The sequence below is a fragment of the Aedes albopictus genome, unplaced genomic scaffold (genome assembly GCF_035046485.1).
Source record: "Aedes albopictus strain Foshan unplaced genomic scaffold, AalbF5 HiC_scaffold_186, whole genome shotgun sequence".
Classification (NCBI taxonomy): Eukaryota; Metazoa; Arthropoda; class Insecta; order Diptera; family Culicidae; genus Aedes; species Aedes albopictus.
Window position 1 is genome coordinate 1 of NW_026916965.1, and position 14,471 is coordinate 14,471.

At 39.5% G+C, this 14,471-nt stretch overlaps 1 long non-coding RNA gene across 1 annotated transcript; it reads left to right on the forward strand.

Moving 5' to 3' along the window:
• Positions 1 to 8,049: 8,049 nt before the first annotated feature.
• On the forward strand, positions 8,050 to 14,374 carry LOC109411554 (uncharacterized). Its single transcript, XR_003895982.2, has 2 exons — positions 8,050 to 8,180; positions 8,287 to 14,374. It is a non-coding gene; the product is annotated as an uncharacterized LOC109411554 (long non-coding RNA).
• The last annotated feature ends 97 nt before the right edge of the window (positions 14,375 to 14,471 follow it).

Below are 14,471 nucleotides of genomic sequence, written 5' to 3' on the forward strand. Positions count from 1 at the left end.
TGCGAAAATGAGGCTTTTTTTATTGAGTCATTATTATACTTCCAATCACTTTAACTTTATAAAATTTGGAATATGTCGATAAATTTATGAAGAAAAAATTACATTTTATTTGTAGATGACTTCATAATTTTTGAAACATTTTGGTTTTTTATAGTGCATTTTATATTTTTCACGATTACAAAAACTTTTTGCCGCTCATTTTGGAACTTCTACCTCTCCTGTCAAAATTGTTCGTTATGTTCTAAATAAGTTCCAGGTGCAACATGTTTATAACAATCAGAATCAATGTTTTGGTTGATTTGGTTTGTAAACGGTTGTAACTAAGTTTCATTGAAACAATAATATTATACTTCAGTTGCAAATTGGTTTCGCAAGTTTCGACTCATGATGACGTTTGTTTTCATTTTGCTAGTTGTTATAAAAATGTTATACCTCAGTTTGGCATTACCAACAGGATTTTAATAGGTTTTAATTTTGTTTGTTTCATGAAAACTCAGTTGCAACATGTTTGCAACGATGATCATTTCCATTTTAGTTGCAGGTGCTACTTGGGAAATCCCACACTAAATCACTATTCGCCTGGTTGACCCCAGACTCCGTTTATGTGCCGGGTATACATGCTAAGTATAACTTCGATATACACGTATTACAGTATAAGTGCGGTATATCGCGGCTAGTTTAACCAGGATTTGATTAAAAATAAATGGAAATTGTTTTGTTTTTGTTTTTTTTTTCTAGGAAAAAAATTAAAAAATATTCTAGCGACTGCAATTTTATTCCATCAAATAAATGATAAAATCTTAAAATCTAATTAAAATATGTCAAGTGACCCCCCGGAAAACAGCATCGCGATAACGGTGACATCCAGGAACTTCGCGGTATTCTTCTGTTCTGCCGTGACAGGAACAAGATAATTTCGGCGTCGGAACGGTTGGTGGGTAGCAGCTACCGGACACCCATTCCGTCGGCCACGGCGTGGACCAGAAATTCGATCGTGGCGATCAGAATGTGCACTTCCTGCGGCGGGAAGATACCTGTTCGGAACGATGAATGTCACTTTTCAGAGCACTTCCAACGAATACAAAGTAGTTCTCACAACCTACCTTGAACATTGTCACTGTCTGCAGATTTCTTTTCTACCGGATCTCCGTCTTAGGATGCTTAGGATGCTGCCCAATGGGGGATCCTGCGGGAAAACGCTGGCAATAGTCGCTCGGATGGTTGCGTGCGTGGGCCGGTGGTAGGATTGATAATGGAGTCTGCAGCAAAAACTTCGTTAAATCTTAGTCTGTGCCACTCACGTTGAACAAATACTTACCATTCTTCAATAAAATGCAGCGGAAATCGTCGCACAACTTTAAATTTTAGGATTACAGGAAAATTAATTTGCCGTGAGTGATTCAAAGGGGAAAACTATTTTCTTCGACGCGGTGAATAACATAGTGCTACTTAAAATAGTCTCGTAAAAGTCTGGCTTAGCTTAAATTTTAAGGATGATCTAGTATACTTGTTAAACTAAGCAAAGTGTATATCGCAAGAAAACAAAAAAGGCTTAAAAATTAAGAGAAGAAAGTTTTTTATCACGCTGCGGCGACGCACGTGAATAGCGATAAGTGACATTTCAACACACGAACACTAGCGCAAATTTTTCCTCACACAAAAGTGCACGCCGATTGAAAGGCTGTTCAGATTGCATATGCAAATATTACCCAATCGAATTGGGTAAAACGGGTAAATAATGATAAAACTAACGTCCGGGGTAAGAGTGCAAATATTTTCCTCGCAGTTTCACAACTACTGCGGTAAAATAGAAAAAATCCAACGGGGTTGCGGTGGTTTCGACCGCCGCAGTCGTTCCGCAAACGTCAAAAGTGCTCGGTTCATGCTAAAAAGCTCTCACTCACTTGGTTGCCATAAAATTCAAAAATAATGAAAATTGTTTCATTTATGGTTTATGTAATCGCAATTGCTGCCACAACATCTAACTTATTTCTAAACTATATTAGGTGTAGTTTTAGTACTTTAGTATGCAGCTGTACGCCATTAAACATAATTTAGATTCTCAACTATTTATTTTTGTGTCAAGGTTATGTGCATACTTTTTGAAGTGTGCAGCAGTTTGACGTTTGCGGAACAGGTCTTCTTTGTCTTCTTCACTCCGCCAGGTTGGAAGATTTCTCTGGATAAGCAATACATCTACAAAAAAGGCACGCATACATTTGAACTTGATTACCACTATTCACGCAGCGTCAATTAACGCTCGTGTGCATCGGCTGTAACGCTGCGTGAATTCACGTTGCGTCGCCGCAGCGGTCCTGTGGGGCACACTGAAAAATATTTTAACCCAAAGAATAAGTTTTAAAAACTCAAATTTGGCTAAACTGCTTTTAGTTTGTACTCAGCATCGTGTTTTTTTTCTCGTTCGTCCCACACGAATGTTGTCAAAAACGAAGAGATAAGCACCGACACATTCGTGCTGCTCCGTAGAAGAAGCCAAATTTGGGTTATCATGACTAAACCCAAATTTGCGTCAAATAAAGCCTCCGATGGGTGAAAACAAGTTACCACTGGGTGAATTTTTTTGCCGTGATCAAACGAGAACTACTTAGTGACCACTATCTCGGTATGACGCAAATTTGAGTAATTCCACGGAGGTGCGGGATTGCGTCAAAAGAACTTAAATTTGGGTTGATATGTAGTTCCGTGCGCGGTTCCGTGCATGCGTTGGCATCGCGTGTCGCACACGGTGCGGCGCGGTTGAGGTGCGGTAGCGTTGCGTTCTCGTGTGCATCCTCCCATTTGATTGTGTGTAAAGCCTTCAGTACACGCTTTGCCAAGTGTGCAAATTTTTCCGCACGCATCAACCAACATCAAAGCAAACGCTTGACATTTCCGATGTTTTGTCTATGTTGCGACTCAAGACGCACTTGCGTGTACGCTGGGTGGGCGCGCCGCCCGTGTGCATCGGCTCTTAGGGTCTGTTCCAATAGGGTCCTAAAACTAAAGACGAAATCTCGCTTATATTGAATAATACGATCAAGCATGGTATTCTAATCGGAATTGTACTTTACTCGAACTTGAAAAACAAAGGAATAATGAGAAAATTCGAAATAAGTAAAATAGTAAATAGTTCTACTTTGACATTTGAGGTCAACCTTGTGTGACTGAGCTCGACATTTTTCGCACTGGGATTTCAAAAATGTTCCTATCTGACATACACGGTGAAAAAAAATCACTCAAAGTATGTGTTATAAGCTAGGGACGAGACAAACGGCTAAAAAAATAAAAATTATATATTTTCAACTACGGTTAATAAAAACGTCAAAAATTGAGTAAATATATACTCTTGAACCATATATTGTGGTTTAAAACAAGAATCCCGATAGGACTTTAGGAGCCTATTGGCGAATTAAAATTACTTTTCAATTAAACTTGACAGTTCTATAATTATTTCCCTGATAAAAAATTCCAATAAAATCACCATACACGGAGAGACGAAACTACCCAAAAGTGAGTTCTTTCCACTCAACTTCGGGGTTGCGTGCGTCAAGCCACTTTTGAGTTGATGGAATCGATGTTTTTGTTGGGTTGTTCCCGCTTGCTTCCATGTGAAAGGAATACCTAATTTTAGGTTTTTTCACCCAACCGAAATTTTGACTAGGTTGTATTCACTCAAATTTGAGTACTGTGCTAGAAACTCAGTTTTGGCTTGACGCACTGAACTGCAAAAGTTGGGCTGTTTCTCTCTTCACTCTCTGACAACATTAGAAAGAGCGCATGAAAAGGGAGACGAAAAAGAACTCAAAATTGAGTTTAAAAGTACCTAATTTTGAGTTTTTCAGTTTCTCCGTGTAAACTACCATTGAATAATAATAAATTTGACTGCTCAACAACAAGTTATATTGTGTATTGCGGTAAAATAGAAAAAATCCAACGGAGTTGCGGTGGTTTCGACCGCCGCAGTCCTACCATAGACTAATTTCAAGACCTCGAAGTACCAAAGAAAACCATAAAATTTTCTTGGTCCAGCACACGCTAAGGTCAGTTTACCCAAATATGAGTAAAGTATACTCATAATCGCCGAAAAGTGCACAACCTCATTTTATGGGTAAAGTGGCTTTACTCATTTTTGGATTAACGGACAGTACCCAAATATGAGTACTTGTACAGGAGAAAAATATTGGTAAATTTTACCCACATTTGCGTAATGAAATTCTGTTTTATTTTTCAAAAACCTTTATCGGAATAATAGTTGAAACTTAATCTAAATTCATTCTTATAATGTAGATATATTTCATAAAAAGAAACTTTATTTGATAGTTACATCTAGTTTACTTAGAATCTATTATACTCTCGGAAGTCCGAACTTGTTTTCGCATCGGTGCTCCCGGACGGCAATCAGCATAATTTATTGCCCAGACGGGCTGCGGCAATGTCTGCAGTTGGTTCCGGTGAGAGAAGATCCTCAATCTGGTTGGGGAGAAGTGAAAAACAAGTGGTGCTTTGAAGAGGAGATTACGCCGAGGCAAACCTGGGCCATTGATTCAGCAAATCCTTGGATGACTGGAAGAACTATTGGGGGACACGCTCGGGAACACTTTGTGCTGCAAAAGCTCGATGTGGCGATTCCATAGGTGATTTGCGACCTCGTACAACGATTTCCATGATTATTGGGATCTGAAATTGTAAACAATAGGAAATTTATCAATCGAGCAATTTATTATTATTTCTTGCTTACCTTTGCAAATCAACTGAAATCGAATTTCATTGAAACCCTTTCTGATCAAGTGATTCAATTTGTTGATTAGGGTTTGTTTGACGAGCGTTTTGATTAGCACTTTTACTTTTCATGCTCCCCGGTGCTACCGGATGGCAACCACAATGGATCAATTGACCGGATGGATTCCTCGTTCCTTATGGATCACACATGGTGACTTGAAGGTAATCCAGCATAGCGAACCCGGGCTTTTGTGCGCTAGTCAGGAGATCTGGAGCCGGATTCGACCTCGGCGGAGTTCATGTAAAAAAAAGATGGATGCAGCAATTCAATCATCTTTTACAAAAATACTCATCATCATTGACACCTGAAATGATAACAATTAGAGAAATTCATCGAACAGTAATTTATTATTATTTATTTAATTTGCATACCTTTCAACGAATTCCAATTTTCTTGTAAATTTTCGGCTCCGCATTGATGATTATTCTGATTTGGCTGGATTTGACCTCGATCTGACTAACACTTTTAGTTTTTCAGCCAAATATGGGTAAAGGTCGGTTACCCAAATATGGGTAAATTAGCTTTACTGATATTATAAGCAACTTTTACCGTTTTTTCTCGGTATATTTTACCCAAATTATGGGTTTTGAATGCAAAACCCAAATACAGGTAAATCGATTACCTATTTATAGGTAAACTGACCTTAGCATGCAGGGTGTCCAGTCCGGTACCCAATAAATATTCATTACCGTGTATTTTTTCCGTGTAAATTGCCTTTTGTGTAAATTATATTTAGCGTGTTACACCGATCTGACAGCTCTGACAGTAAGGGCCTAAACGTGAAGTGGGTACCGAGCTGAGACTCAGGTACCGAGGATTGTTCACAATCTGCGAACTTGACGGCGGAAAAAATCGCGACCATGACGCCGCTGGTCCTACCTAAAGACACTATATACAAAGACACGAAATGTTCCAATTGGAATTCCAAATTTGCTGTCAATGTCATTCCAATCGAGCAGGAGACCTGTCAAACGCGCTTTAAAAGCATTGCTCGATAGCATCATCGTCATGACGCGACAATCATCATCAATAGCAACAATCATCAGATTTCGTGTCTTTAGCATACAGTGTCTTTAGTCCTACCGCAAATGTCTAAATGCTTGATGCACGCTAAAAAGCATTCATTTAGGTGATTGCTATAAAATTCAAAAATGTTTTTTTAGTTTTCGGTTTATGTAATCGCAATTAATGCTGCAATATTGTATGTTGCTTTCATAACAAAACGCGCTGCCAACTTCCAGTCGGCATTTCTGAATCATCGCAACGAAACAAGCACCACCTCTGCTGCTGTTTGTGTTAGTGAGATCGGAGAAACGTCGGACTCCCGCCTGCTGATTGGCTGCGACGACTCTGGCGACGGTTTCATCCGCGACGGATTCAAATCGTCGCGTTCGATAAGGGGGGAAACCGTCAATATGTAAATTGTTTTTAAACTACATTAGTTGTAGTTTCAGCACTTTTGAATGCAGTTAAACGCCATTAAACATAATTTAAATTTTCGCCAATTTATTTTAGTTGCAAGGTTGTGTGCACACTTTTTAAAGTGTGCAGTAGTTTGACGTTTGCGCAACAGGTCTACTTTACTCCGCCAGGTTGGATGATTTCTCTGGATAAGCAATACGTATTTTCCTGCTGAAAACGAGGGGGCGACAATAATCCATTTCGGTTCAATTATTATGCGATAATGCGTTATTATATTTGATATTCTTGATTTTAACAATTATTATCCATTACTTCCATTACATTTCCCCCGTTTTCCAATTTTTGGTAGGTTTTATCGCTTTTTATTCTCAACAAAATGGTCAAAATCGGAAATTATCTGAAATATTCGGATAAAATGACGAAAATCGCTCAAAAGGTTGTAACGTCGCGACGCCGTAACTTGACTGGTCTTTCAGGCGTCGTTTATCAGCTGTAATCAGAACAAAAGCGAAAAACGAAAGCACTCATAGAATCCCTTTCAAACGGAATGCCTAAAGACACTGTATGCTACTGTATATATTGTCTTTAGGAATGCCAAACAACTTATTAACAAGCGTCGATTCCAAATCGTCCAAACTTCCGGCAATGACTTCATCATCGCCAAGGAAAACCCAACCATCAAACAATCCTTCCATAACTGATCCCGGTCGAACTAGTCGACATGAAATCCTCATGGCACCAGCTGACGCCCCTCCTGCGAGCTCGAAGTTCTAGCCTCGAGCGCTCTGGACAAAGTCCGGCTTGTAATTCGCGACTACGAAGGTTGATGAGCCGGGAAAGACTCTTTCTTCCTACGGGGTTTCTTATGGGCGTATGAGTGAAAAAAAAATGCAAAAAACTTCCCTTCTTCACTTTCTCTCAGAAAACCGCAAACAAAATCATCACCTTCGTAGTCCCCAATTACAACTTCAATAAACAAAAAAAAACACATCAATCCACCTAGTGGTGATAGTGCCTTTCTCGTCGTTGTACTCATGAACTTTTCGTCGACGTTAGCCAAAATGCTCCTGAATTCTGAAAACACTTCATATAGAATAGCAACAATTTTAACAAAGCCATCATCGATTTTCAAAACTTATTGATGATACATATTCCGATGTTTGCGATGTTTCCGCGTTTTCAAAAACATTCAATAGGCTCCTAAAGTCCTGTCGGGATTCTTGTTTTAAACCACAATATATGGTTCAAGAGTACATATTTACTCATTTTTTGACGTTTTTATTAACCGTAGTTGTAAATATATAATTTTTATTTTTTAGCCTTTTGTCTCATCCCTAGCTATTGACGGTTTCCCCCCTTATCGAACGCGACGATTTGAATCCGTCGCGGATGAAACCGTCGCCAGAGTCGTCGCAGCCAATCAGCAGGCGGGAGTCCGACGTTTCTCCGATCTCACTAACACAAACAGCAGCAGAGGTGGTGCTTGTTTCGTTGCGATGATTCAGAAATGCCGACTGGAAGTTGGCAGCGCGTTTTGTTATGAAAGCAACATACAATATAACACATGCTTTGAGTGATTTTTTTCACTGTGTATGTCAGATACACGCTAACCTGAAACTACCCATCGCCCGGGTCGATTCTACACGGAGAAAAATGGTTAATCATTTTAGTTTATTATTTAATAATAATTTTTCATTTGCCTGTTTTAAACATTGCCATGCATGAAAAATATGCATTGCTTCATTTATAATATGCAATCCGCGGAATTTGCGGTATTTATTGGTTACCGTGAATATCAAGACCCTTATAGTACTCTTAGGACTTAATAAAATATTCAACTTGACCACCGCCATTATTGATAGGAAGTTATAAAGTTATCCGCGCTCATGTGTTTAGTTTGTCCGCGAGTTCCTCTAGTGTCCTTAGGGAAAGCCATGGCGTATCCCAAACCGCGATCGCGATTACTACTCCATTGTCGGTAAGTACATCTAGAATATGTTTCTTACAGAGGCTAAATTGTATGTTTTTCTTATCTACTGACAGGTTTACGTTGAATAATAAATTACAATTACAATCTACAACAGCTTTCGGCACTACCGGAAAGATCTGGACTTAACAGATACTGGCACCACCAGGAAGATGCATCGAACCAGTTCCTGCTAGAAAGATGATCCGAACTTCACAGATTTCAGCACCGCCGGAAAGATCTAGTCAGTTCCTGCTGCAGAAGTGATCCGATCAAGGATCGGACTCCGGCTCCGGTGCAACATCATGCAACGATGAACGAACCGTAGGAGTCTCCGTGCAATAAGCCTGGTGCTAATTATCTCCGACTAATATAGTTCAGAGTAAGATTTACATGTATTTTAGATAAGGATAAAGTTAATAAATTTATTATGTGAACTGTTTTACTCTACTAAACTTATTACATTTTTCTTATTCATCGCAATTGAAAAAAAAAACAAAAACAATTTCAAATATGCCTTGACAAATATATTTGATATATGCATTCCAATGCAAAACTCCAATGTATGAATTGAATGAATAACCACCAAAATATGCATTCGAAAGGGTGGGCAGATCGAATATGCTTTTAGTAAAGATTTTATGCATTTTAGCATTTTCCAATCTCTCCGTGTACCCGGATTTTTATGTTGTTAGCAGTTGTCAAAATCCGGGTTACCCGAAAACCCAGATTTCTTGAATCTGGGTAATCGGCACTTTGTCATTTTCCGGCTTGAGAATATGGCAGCGGTTAGGAGAACGCTGGAAATTAAGGATGTTTCCGCGAAAAATATGCTAATAAACCTGATAAAAAAGTCCAATAAAATCACCATAAACAACCATTGAATAATGATAAATTTGTCTGTTCAACAATAAATTATATTGTGTACGTATTTTTTATTTATTTATATATTATAATTCATCTGACAATATTGTCTTAATGAATAATGTTACGTACTAGCTACAATGAATTTAATCTTCTAATTTTACTGACAAATTTACTTGTGGACACACCGAATTCAAACGAGGACTCTACAGAACTAAACATACGAATCATTGCACAGATGGGTTGATTGTAGCCGTAATTCGATCGAATTGCATCAAGCGACGCTGCCTTAACATCCTACTTGGTGCTCGGAAGTCTATCAAAGATAGGAGATGAGGGCAATCAATATCTCCGTTGAGAAGCTGGACGATGAATTTGGCCTGCTGTATCTTGCGCCTTCTGTCAAGACTTTCAATTCCGAGCAACCGACACCTATCAGGGTATGGTGGCAAGTTCGCTGGGTCGCGCCAAAGTAAATTTCTGAGAGCAAGCCGTATAAAACGTTTTTGAACCCGCTCGATTCTCAGATTCCAAGTTACATCGTTTGGTGCCCACACAACCGAAGCGTTCTCCAAGATCGGTCGTACGAGAGAACAATAAAGCGCTTTTAGGCAGTATGGGTCGGTGAAATCCTTGGCTATTCTAGAGACAAACCCAAGCTGGCGATTAGCTTTGGAGATGATCGACGAGTAGTGGGCGTTGAAGGACAGTTTTGCATCCCCAACTAACAATTGCAAGCCGCAAACCAGCATGCATGCTGAATTGTTGCTTTATAATAGTAATGATAGCTGAACTAAAATTATGCTGTACACATTACTGTACAAATGTTTTTTTCAAGTGAAAAAGTAGCCAATGTTCAACCTTTCGTATCGGTATCAACAATTATAAATTTAAACACATTTCAAGCGTTTAATAATATTTTTATTCGACTTGCAGTTATTTCTTTACAAAATAGTTTAACAAGACCTTTTTCTGCTTCTTGTCAAGTACATGCAAAAATTAGAACATGTATCTGTACAATGTGTTTTTAACAAGTCAAATAAGCGCTTTCGTTTCATCATACTTCGACTCAGTGTACAGGATGAAAAACACGTGTTTTTTTTACTGAACAGCAGATGAATTAATGTGGTCTTCAGTTGTTAACCATAAACAGAACATTATTCACCACTGCTGAATAGGAGTCAAAGTGTAATCATTATACAACCACGGGAAGTTTATGTTTTGATTTGAGTGCGTCAACTCATCATCTCTAGGATGGCGCAGATAGGAAGGCAAGCGGCTGGCAATCGATGGGTCTCGAGTTCGAATCTTGATTTAGGTAAATGTATTTGTAGTTATTATTTCACAATAGTTGTTCACAGCATAAAGTGTCAATCATAAACTCTCGTAGAAATTGAAAAATTTTGCATTTTATTTTTTAAATTCATTCTTGCAGTAGCTGAATAACAGCTTTACTTTGGCTTTACTACCAGTTTGTAAAATGTTTTAAACAACAAACAGTTCAGTTGGTACACAACACTATGCTTTATTGTTTCTCCAAATTTGTGTGAACTAAAACCGAACAAAGGTTGTGCCTGAAAATTATCCAAATGTTATTCAGCACCATGCTGAATTAATTCGTCGTAAAGTGCTTGTAAAAAGAGTAATTGTTAGTTGGGTCCAGTATAACGCCCAGATCTGTCACTTGGTCCACTCTGTTGAGGACAGAATTGTCGATGCGATAGTCGAAAATAATTGGTTCTTTTGAGCGATGAAAGGTCATCACATGACATTTGGGAATGCTGATGACAAGTTTGTTCTTGCGACACCAATTGACGAAAGTGTCCAGCAACGCTTGCAACTGAAGACAGTCCTCAAAGCAGCGCACGACGACATAGATTTTCAAATCGTCAGCGTAAATAAGTTTGCACCTGTAGCCAAGTGACGAAGCCACGTCATTGAAGAAAATGACGAACAGTATCGGCCCCAGATTGCTTCCTTGCGGTACGCCGGACGTGCTGATGAAAGGAAGCGAAACACTAGATCCAAGCTTTACGCGTAATGACCTATTAGTCAAATAGGAAGAGATCCCTGACACAAGACGATTCGAAGCTCCTAGTCGTGACAGCTTGCAGAGCAACACCTTATGATCAATTTTGTCGAACGCTGCTTTTAAGTCTGTGTATTGTCTATCCGGTTGGAATCAAGACAGCCATTCAATCAAAAATTGCCATTTTCTTGGTTCGCAAGTGTCGCAACTGTTTCGCATCTAGTGCGCTGAGTTGCTGACAACAACGGGATAGATGCGCACTACTTTTGACATGATTCAAAAACGTCGCGAGTTGGGTCGCGTCGCGACTTGATTGTGCGAAGTCCGGTTTGGTGGCGGCCCGACAATATATCACATCCACTTGCGCACTTTCTTCGAAGGACGTCAAACAAGTAGTTGTTAGGTCCAACAAGTTGGTAGCAACAGACCTACCGGGAATGAACCCGTGTTGATCGTTTGATAAATGGGCTTTCGTTGCACGTAGAATTTGATCACTCACGATGATCTCAAAGAGCTTGGAGACAGCTGAAAGGCTCGTAATCCCACGGTAGTTTTGAACATGCCGGCGGTCACCACACTTGTATACAGGGAACATGTAGGATAATTTCCAACTCAACGGAAACTCTCCTTGCTCGAACGAACGATTGAAGATAAAGGACAGTGGCTCAGCTATGGCACTTGCACAGCGACGGAGTACAACAGCAGGAATACCGTCTGGCCCAGGAGCGAATGAATTCTTCAGCTTTTTAGATGCACTAATAACCATTTCGGGCGTAACTGTGAATGCATCCAAGTCAATTACATCTTGATCTTGCGGAATGTTCGAAGCGGCCAGGGTAGCATCGATATCAGATGAGGGTACTGACTGAAAAACGGAGGCAAAATGCCTCGCGAAAAAGTTGCATGCTTCAATCTCACTTGATGACTCTATATTTTCGTACACTACATTGTGGGGAATTGACGATTTTTTTTCTTGCTGTTGACAAAGCCCCAAAAAGATTTCGGGTTCCGCCGTAATCCAAACTGTACCCTTAGGACGTGGGACTTGTATAGTGCAGCATTCAGATTCCTGTATTCGTCGCTTGCTCGCTTGAAGCTGGATTTATTGTAACACGACTGATGGGTGCGCAGCCTACGTTGCCATTGGTTTCGTTGTCGTTTCAGATGGCGAAGAAGAGGTGTACTCTAAGCGGGTGAAACAGGTTTACGCTTGACCGGAACATGCTCGTTCAACCATTCGCGAAAGATGTTGCAAAAATTCGACGCTATGTCATGGACATCTAAACGTCCGTAGATACAACTCCAGTCTAATCCAGAAAGGTAATCACAGAGCGCACTGAAATCGGTTTTGCGGTAATTTAGTCCACGTTCATGTTCAATCGCCGTCGGAACCGGCATGGGACATTCAGTCGGGATGTTGATGCGAACGCTGAGTGGAGGGTGGTGATCATCGACGGGCACCAGAGATTCGTCGGCTACGGAAACATCCGCACAACTGCTCTCAGTAACAAAAACCAAATCGAGGGTGCGCTCTAGGCCATTCCGTTGCAGATTCACTTGATTCAAATTCAAGAAGGTCATCCCATCGATTAACGCAGTACCCGCTGGAGTGATGAGGGACGAGATCGCTGGATTTATGTCGTTTTCACCTTGAGCCCAGGCAATGCCTGGTTGATTGTAATCGCCGCACACAAAAATGATGTCATCATTGGAGGCACTGTCGCAGAGTTCACGAACGGTTGCAACATGTTCCTCCATCAATTCGATGTTACGACTTTTGTCCGGCGGAATATAGATGTTGCACAACAGAAATCGACGACCGCCGATGTTGGCGGAAACACACACCTGCTCGAGCCCTCCTCCGTTGCACGTTGCAATGCGACAACTACTATGTCGCTCAGAAACAGCTATCAACACACCTCCAAGTCCTCTCTTGTCGCTGTTCATGGAGGATCTTTCGCATCGGAAAACGTTGAATGAGGTACCATTCCTGCTGAAAATGCTGTATTGGAACTACAATACGTGCACAATAAAATCAATGGTACTAGAGATTTCACTTATAAAAACACCATACATTGAATGGTATTGCGGAGATTCCACCTGTTTAGACTCCTGCGCGAAAATTAGTTGCGTGGATTTTTCTTGCGTGGGCCCACAGATATAAAAACAGATTGCGTCCTGATGAATATTTTACGCTGTGTTGTTAAGTACACATTTGGTGATAGTTTTGCATTGTAAACAAACATTTATAATGTACCTACGCTGAAAATGAGCCTAATCATTTATTTGCGTTGGAATCTATAAATCTTCGCAACGGGCAATAGTTGACTTGAATTTACTCCAGAATTCTAGGATTTTTTATGGTAAAGATGCATAACAACCCCCATTTTCTATTGTAAAAATGACATTTACAATATATGCTATGGTGGAAAACCATATCTCTATCGTTTTAAACAATTGAATTAATAGTAAATACCATTCATTTCAGCGTGTTGTAACAATAGATTCTGTTGTATCTCTATGACCTTTTTTATCAGGGAAATGACGGGAAAACAGAAAAATTCTTCCGGGGAACTGTTTTCCTGCATCAGGTAAGTGAACAGAACATGGATATTAGGAGCTCTTTATCAAAAATGTAAATTGGAAATAAAATAACAAAATCAAGGCCCTGGAGGAGCTGGGTACCGGTTACCCAGATTTGGCCACCAACATCGATAACCCAGATTTGAGTAAAGGTGCCTTTACTCAAATTAGAGTAACTGCAGTTTTGCTCAATCTGGGTCGCTTTGACACCAACATGGGTAATACTTATGACACACATGTGATACAAGAATCACTGTACAATTGCGCTTGAAATGAGTGCCATACTGAAAATTCTCTCAGTTCAAGTCAGTCTTGTTAGAATTTTCATGACACTGCGTACCGTTGTACAGGAATCATACTCGTATCACATGTCTGTCTGGGGTATTAGCGTGATAGGAACATTTTTGAAATCCCAGTGTGTATTGTAACAGTACTATTTAAAACCATATTTTTACAATAGACACCACTGTAAAAATAAAAATACAAAAACAATAAAATGTAATGTAGAACCCAATACAGTATATTGTAAATAAGATTTTTACAATATACTATACGGGTGGTTAAGTATCGTAACAATATAAAAAAATATTTTTCTCCATATATATTTTTTTGCAAAACCATACATTATATTGTAAATGAATTGTTATAAATACTGATACGTGGGTTTTAATAAACCGTACATTGTATGGTACACATATGGTTTCAAACAATAAAATGTACCGTAAATATATAGTTTTCAATTGTAGTTTCACTACTGGTTATACATTTAATTAAATGGTTTTGGAATAGTTCTCTTTTGTTATGTTGTATTGGTTTACATTACATAA